At 33.9% G+C, this 7,565-nt stretch overlaps 1 protein-coding gene across 3 annotated transcripts in view; it reads left to right on the forward strand.

Moving 5' to 3' along the window:
- LOC106876957 (sodium- and chloride-dependent taurine transporter) overlaps positions 1 to 7,565 on the forward strand; it is an 88,438-nt gene that overhangs the window by 10,541 nt on the left and 70,332 nt on the right. The window lies entirely within an intron of this gene.

The raw sequence follows: 7,565 nt of genomic DNA on the forward strand, positions 1-7,565 counted from the left end.
AGCAATCATGTATGTATATGAATATGTATGTTTATATATACACATACAGAGGATGTTTGAGCCAGATTTTAAAACTGGCATAAAAGGAAACGAAAACACAATATCCCACCCCAAAAATAAGAATATTTTGAAATATACAAAAAAATATCAACTAGATAGGTGCAGGAGTGGCTGTGTGGTAGTAGCTTGCTTACCAACCACATGGTTCCGGGTTCAGTCCCACTGCATGGCACCTTGGGCAAGTGTCTTCTACTATAGTCTCGGGCCGATCAAAGCCTTGTGAGTGCATTTGGTAGATGGAAACTGAAAAGAAGCCCATTGTATATATGTATATATATATATATATATATATATATATATATATGTGTGGGTGTGTTTGTCCCTCCCAACATCGCTTGACAACCGATGCTGATGTTTTTACATACACGTAACTTAGTGGTTCGGCAATAAAGACCGATAAAATAAGTACTAGGTTTCCAAAGAATAAGTCCTGGGGTCGATTTTCTTGAATAAAGGCAGTGCTCCAGCATGGCCGCAGTCAAATGACTGAAACAAGTAAAAGAGTAAAGAGTAGATTATTGCTGGGAGATAAGAATTTACTCAATATAGCTACCCTCTGCTTCTACCATGGCCTCAAAACGCTACAGAACCTGGGACATGCATTCCTCACTGGTTTTCAAAAATCTCAATGTTAGTCACCAGCTTGGTTATGGTGTTGCAAGCAGTGCAGTTCGAGTCTATGCCCCTCACATAGCAAGCAATCCATGGGATTACAACTAGGGAAATATGAAGCCAGAAATTGAGGTTGGTGGTCATAGACATTCTCTGACAACCACGTCTGACTCTTTCTGGAGGTATGGCAAGGAGATGAAGCCTGCTGCCACGCATACGGAGAGGGTTGGTGCTTTCAAGCACCCACCCTCTCTAGTTACAGATTGACTTCAGGTTCCAGCAGCTTCACATAGTTGTCTGAATTGAGTCTAAGGCCCTCTTCAAAGAAGTGGGGATGAATTCCAGCATGTGGATGCAGTTAAAATGGCCGCATCTTTATAGTTTTTGTTGTAGCTGATCCATGTCACATTTCACAGCCTTTGCAGTGTTCAAAGTGCATTGAGCAGCAGTCATGATGTCAGCATTTTGATACCCAGAGCGAATCCTCATGATACAGGTAACTCTGTTCCAATATTCGGATGGCTTCCAGTCTTTCCGGTCAGCTAACTTTTTCTCAACTACAACTTTAATCTTTATGATCTCCAATGAGATAATAATAAACAAAAACAAAAGTTTTTGTATATGTATATATACATATCTACATATGTATATATATGTAGGTGAGGGGGTGTCTTTTATATATATCTAAAAGACCCCCTTCGGTCATGACTGACCATGGGATTGCACCTAGGAAGTTTCCCTCCAAGGCACAAGTCTGGGCAAGGTTGTTTATGGAAAACCAGTAGTTGCCCATGCATACTATCCACCCCTCTCCATGCCACAGATGTTATCCAAGGGAAAGGCAAAGGCCGATACAGCTTGGCACCAGTGACATCGCAACTCATTTCTACAGCTGAGTGAACTGGAGCAGTGTGAAATAAAGTGTCTTGCTCAAGAACACTACATGCAGCCCATTCTAGGAATCTAGCTCACTACTTAATGATTGTGATATATGTATATGTATATAAATATATATGTCTGTGTAGACCTCACCAGTGCTGGTGCCATATAAAAAGCACTCTCTTCACTCCGTAAGGTGGTTGACATTAGTAAGGGCATTTGGCCATAAAAATCATACCAAAGCCCTGTGAGTGGATTTGGTAGACAGAAACTGAAAGAAGACTGTCATATATATTGATAAATATTTATATATATATGTGTGTCTGTGTCTGTGTTTATGTCCCCGTAACTTAATGGTTCAGCGAGAGACTGATAAAATAAGTGTCAAGCTTTAAAAAATGAGTACTGGAGTCAAGTCATTCGACTACAGCCATGCTGGGGCACTGCCTTAAAGAATTTTCTTAAATTCATTCAAGGTGGTACCCCAGCATGGCCACTCTCTAATGAGAGAAACACATAAAGGATATATATATATGTGTGTGTGCGTGTATGTATGTGTGTGTATATATATATGTATGTGTGTGTGTATATATACGTGTGTGTGTATATGTATGTGTGTGTATATGTATATATGTGTGTGTATATATATGTATATGTGTATATATATGTGTGTATGCATATATATATATGTATGTATATATCAACAAGCAAAAATGCTAGTTCTAAAATCTCTCTCAGAGATCAACGTAGTAGTTGTACTGACAAGTAATATTTGTAGCCATTCTAACATGGCTGTTCGTTTGAACAGACTGCTGCGAATTTTTAACCCCGAGAGGACATCTTTAACAGGTTAACATGCAGAGCTGCATCCAATAAATAGCGAACAGGGGAACAAACCCCATGTTAGATGGGTTAGCGTTATGTAATACGTTGATGTTTTAATTCTGCACTTATATTGATCCATAATTGACTACAGTATTACATAAATAGAGCTGGAAAAACAACAGTAGCTCATCCTCCTAATGTGGTTTTTCCAGCTCATTGTAATACTGTAGTCGATAAATTATGGATCAATTCAAGTGCAGAATTAACACGTGCTTGTATTACATAACGTCAAGCCATTCGGAATGCACGAAAGTGAATTATGGATTACAAATTATGAAGTAAAAATAATATAACTCTCCATTCTTCTTGGTGTTCTATGCTATAGACTGAAAGTAAACTTTGGATTTACTAATCAAACAGAAGTACAAAAGTGATTGCAGGACTGTAATTGTTCTCAATGGTTATCAGTCATTGATCTACTTAATGTATTGCTGTGACTCCTACAAAATAATTACAAAACTATTTGCCTGGATTGTGCTATCTTCGTATTCTTTTGTGTTGCATGTATGTGTATATATATACATATATATATATATATATATATATATATATATATATATATATATATATATATATATATATATATATATATATATATATATATACATATATACATATATGCACACATATATATACATATATACACATGTATATATATGTATATATATATATATATATATATATATATATATATTTATATAAATAAGGATAAGATCGATATTTAAAATATTGATCTTATCAAGTGGCCAGCATGGGAATAAAAACCATCAAAGGTAATAATTATTATTTTGTCTTCGTCTTCGCTCCTTGTACTATGTGGACATTTATTGTGGTTTTAGAGTCAGAATTTGACTGCTATTTTTTCAGCGTGGCGGTATCTCTTAGATACCCTGTATTATAATTTTAAATATATATATATATATATATATATATACACACACACACACACACACACACACACACACACACATGTGTGTGTATGTATATATATTTATATATGTATATGCAGGTATATATAAGTATATGAAGGTGTGTATTCCCACATACTAATGACCTTGGGATGTCAACCAAGCAGAATACAGAAGTTGATCAAAACAAAAACTAGTTCTTTATCAAAATAAAATGATGACATAAAACCTACTACCAACCAAAATACTAACACCAAAACAAAAATATATTTTTTGACCAATAAACATCCACCAGAAAGAATAAGATGTCATCAGAACTATAATGAATCAGAAATGAGATACTTTCCTATAAAAGTATAGATATATATATATATATATACTCTTTTTACTCTTTTACTTGTTTCAGTCACTTGACTGCCACCATCCTGGAGCATCGCCTTTAGTCAAGCAAATCGACCCCAGGACTTATTCTTTGTAAGCCTAGTACTTATTCTATCGGTCCCTTTTACCGAACCGCTAAGTTGCGGGGACGTAAACACACCAGCATCGGTTGTCAAGCGATGTTGGGGGGACACACACAGACACACAAGCATAAGCACACACACACACACACATATATATACATATATACGACGGGTTTCTTTCAGTTTCCATCTACCAAATCCACTCACAAGGCTTTTGTCGGCCTGAGGCTATAGCAGAAGACACTTGCCCAAGGTGCCACGCAGTGGGACTGAACCTGGAACCATGTAGTTCATAAGCAAACTACTTACCGCACAGCCACTCCTGCATGTGTGTGTGTGTATATATATATATGTGTGTGTACATATATGTGTGTGTGTATAACTATACGTATGTATATACATCTGTGTGTGTGTACACATGCTATCCACTTTACAGAGTGTATTGGGTGCTTTGTATGTGACACCAACTGCAGTGATATCATCAATTAATTTACAGGACTTCGGCTGAAAAAGGTGGCTTTGTGCCAGATGGAAAGTTTGAGTATGAGTAGAATAAGAGAAATTGTAGGCATCTTGCAGTGAAGGAGATACTTGGCTACTTCAGTAGAAGGGGGAGATGTGGTGGTATGTCGGGGTGGATATACTCAAGTTACTTACAAGAAAGATGATACTGTAATTTCTTGCAGAACAAACTGCACAGATGATTTGTTTATAGTAATCAAATGTTTGTTCTGTAATTTTAGTTCATTCGCTCCATCAAATCAACATTGCCTGTATGGTTCGAATGGTGTAGCACACATCAAATGTCAAAGAGACTGCAGAGCAACACAAGATAGAAGTGTTTTGCTCAAGAACTCAACACACCACCCAATCCAGGAATCATGAGAAAAATTTCATGATCATGAATGCAACACCCTGACCACTTGGCCACATTGCCCTCACTCAGTTGCTCAATTTGCTAGAAATAGCAGCCAAATTTTCTAAAAATACATTGTACTGTCTTCAAAAAAGGTGCAGTCGTCTGTCTATCTCTCTGTCTCTCTCTCTCCCTCACACTTACACACACATGAACATATGTGTATGTATTTGCAGCTGTCTTTACATTCGACACCAGATGGAAATTGCTGTTCTGTATGTTCATGTGTCATAACTTAGTAATGATTAAACAAAGATAAAATATGTATCAAACTTTAGAGCTAAAAATATGCATTTAGTATGATCAACTTAAAAACCCTTGTTTCGTGGTTTTTAGTTGCTTATATCCCAACATGTGAAGGTGCATAGCCTGGTGGTTAGATTGTTGCACTCATGGTCACAAGATCATGGTTTCAGTTCCCAGGCCTTGCTGAACATTTGTGTTCCTGAGCAAAACACTTCAATTCGTGTTGCTCCAGTCAACTTCGCTGTTAAAAGATGATTCTGCAATCGACCAGCATTCTATTCAGTGGGGAATGCTGGCCTGCCTGCTTGCCCAACCAGCAGGATGTTATCATTCAGAAGCAACAACAAGGTGAGGAAGTGCATTGTAATCAGCAAGGTACAACAACAGCCATTAGTATGGTTAGTACAGCAATATTTCAGCATGACCATAGCCTAACACAGCTGAACTATACATAAGTTTTCTATTCTTTCTTAATTCATTATCAGGTCTGTTTAATTTGCACTTGACAGCAATTTTGAAGTGAATTTTCCACCAATATCACACACACACACACACACACACACACACACACACACACACACGTATGTATGTATGTATGTGTGTGTGTGTGTGTGTGTGTGTGTATGTGTAATTGATGAAAGAAACAGAAGATGGATTTAGCACTATTCTTTATTCATTATGGCAATTGTTTCGACCCCTGTATATGTATGTGTGTGTGTGTATATATATATATATACATACATACATATGTATATATATCATCATCATCATCGTTTAATGTCCGCTTCCCATGCTAGCATGGGTTGGACGATTTGACTGAGGACTGGTGAAACCAGATGGCTACACCAGGTTCCAATCTGATTTGGCAGAGTTTCTACAGCTGGATGCCCTTCCTAACGCCAACCACTCCGAGCGTGTAGTGGGTGCTTTTACGTGCCACCGGCACGAGGGCCGAAATGGTGTATTTTACGTGCCACCTGCACAGGAGCCAGTCCAGCAGCACTGGCAACGATCTTGCTCGTGTATGTGTGTGCGTGTGTCTATAGATATATGTATATTCATTTTACACGAGCGTGCTTGTGTGTGTGTGTGGTATGAACATGTCTCTACATGTACATGTCTCTACATGTACATGTCTCTACATGTACATGTCTCTACATGTACATGTCTCCTTCAACATACACACACACACAAGAGAGAGAACATATACATACAGATAGATAGATCATCATTCGCGCAACTTCACTTGCTAAGCTTATGAGTTGTATAGTGGCTCTCAGCCAATCAAATTTTTTTGTGATTTCAACATGGGATGAAGTGCATATAACTTTGGAGAATTAATAAACCTGTTTTAGCATATAAAGCTAACTTCATACACTTGGATGCATGGATCATATTCATCTATTACTCTATGTGTGTATGTGTATATTTAATGATATTCTTGTGTCACTTGTTAAGAACAAGGCTGAAATAAAGTATTTAATACTTTGAGAAATTAAGTGCATTATATTCTTCATTTGGTGACTAGTTTATGGGATTAAGTCTGTTTCAGTTCTAAAGAAAGATTTTCTCCATTATCATCTTCCTGGAATCATTACTTGATACAACCATCCACGAAGACCTATTTAATACTTTTATTGCTGATTCTATGACTTATTCTTAATTATGTTAATCCTTTTAAGTAATATAATGTTTGGTAAGAGATGTGTGTATACAGGGTGAATAGAACAAACAGAACAGAACCTATATATATGTGTGTGTGTGTGTATATATGAATGTATGATGATATATATATATATATATGTATATGTATGTATATACATGTATATGTGTGTGTGTGTGTATATATATATGTATGTCTGTGTATATGTATTTGTATGTATATATATACATGTATGCATATATATATACATGTATATATATATATACATGTGTGTATATGTATATATATACATGTATATATATATATATATATATATGTATATATATATATATATATGTATATATATATATATATATATGTATATATATATACATATATATGTATATATATATATATATATATATATATATGTATATATATATATATATATATATATATATGTATATATATATATATATGTATATATATATATATATATATATGTATATATATATATATATATATATGTATATATATATATATATATGTATATATATATATATATGTATATATATATATATATGTATATATATATATATATATATATGTATATATATATATATATATATGTATATATATATATATATATATGTATATATATATATATATATATGTATATATATATATATATATATGTATATATATATATATATATATATGTATATATATATATATATATGTATATATATATATATATATATGTATATATATATATATATGTATAATATATATATATATGTATATATATATATATATATGTATAAGTATATATATATATATGTATATATAATATAATTATATATATGTATATATATACATATATATTATATATATATATATATATATATTATATATATATATATGTATATATATACATATATATGTATATATAT

The sequence above is a fragment of the Octopus bimaculoides genome, chromosome Z (assembly GCF_046866305.1).
Source record: "Octopus bimaculoides isolate indiv1 chromosome Z, ASM4686630v1, whole genome shotgun sequence".
NCBI lineage: Eukaryota > Metazoa > Mollusca > Cephalopoda > Octopoda > Octopodidae > Octopus > Octopus bimaculoides.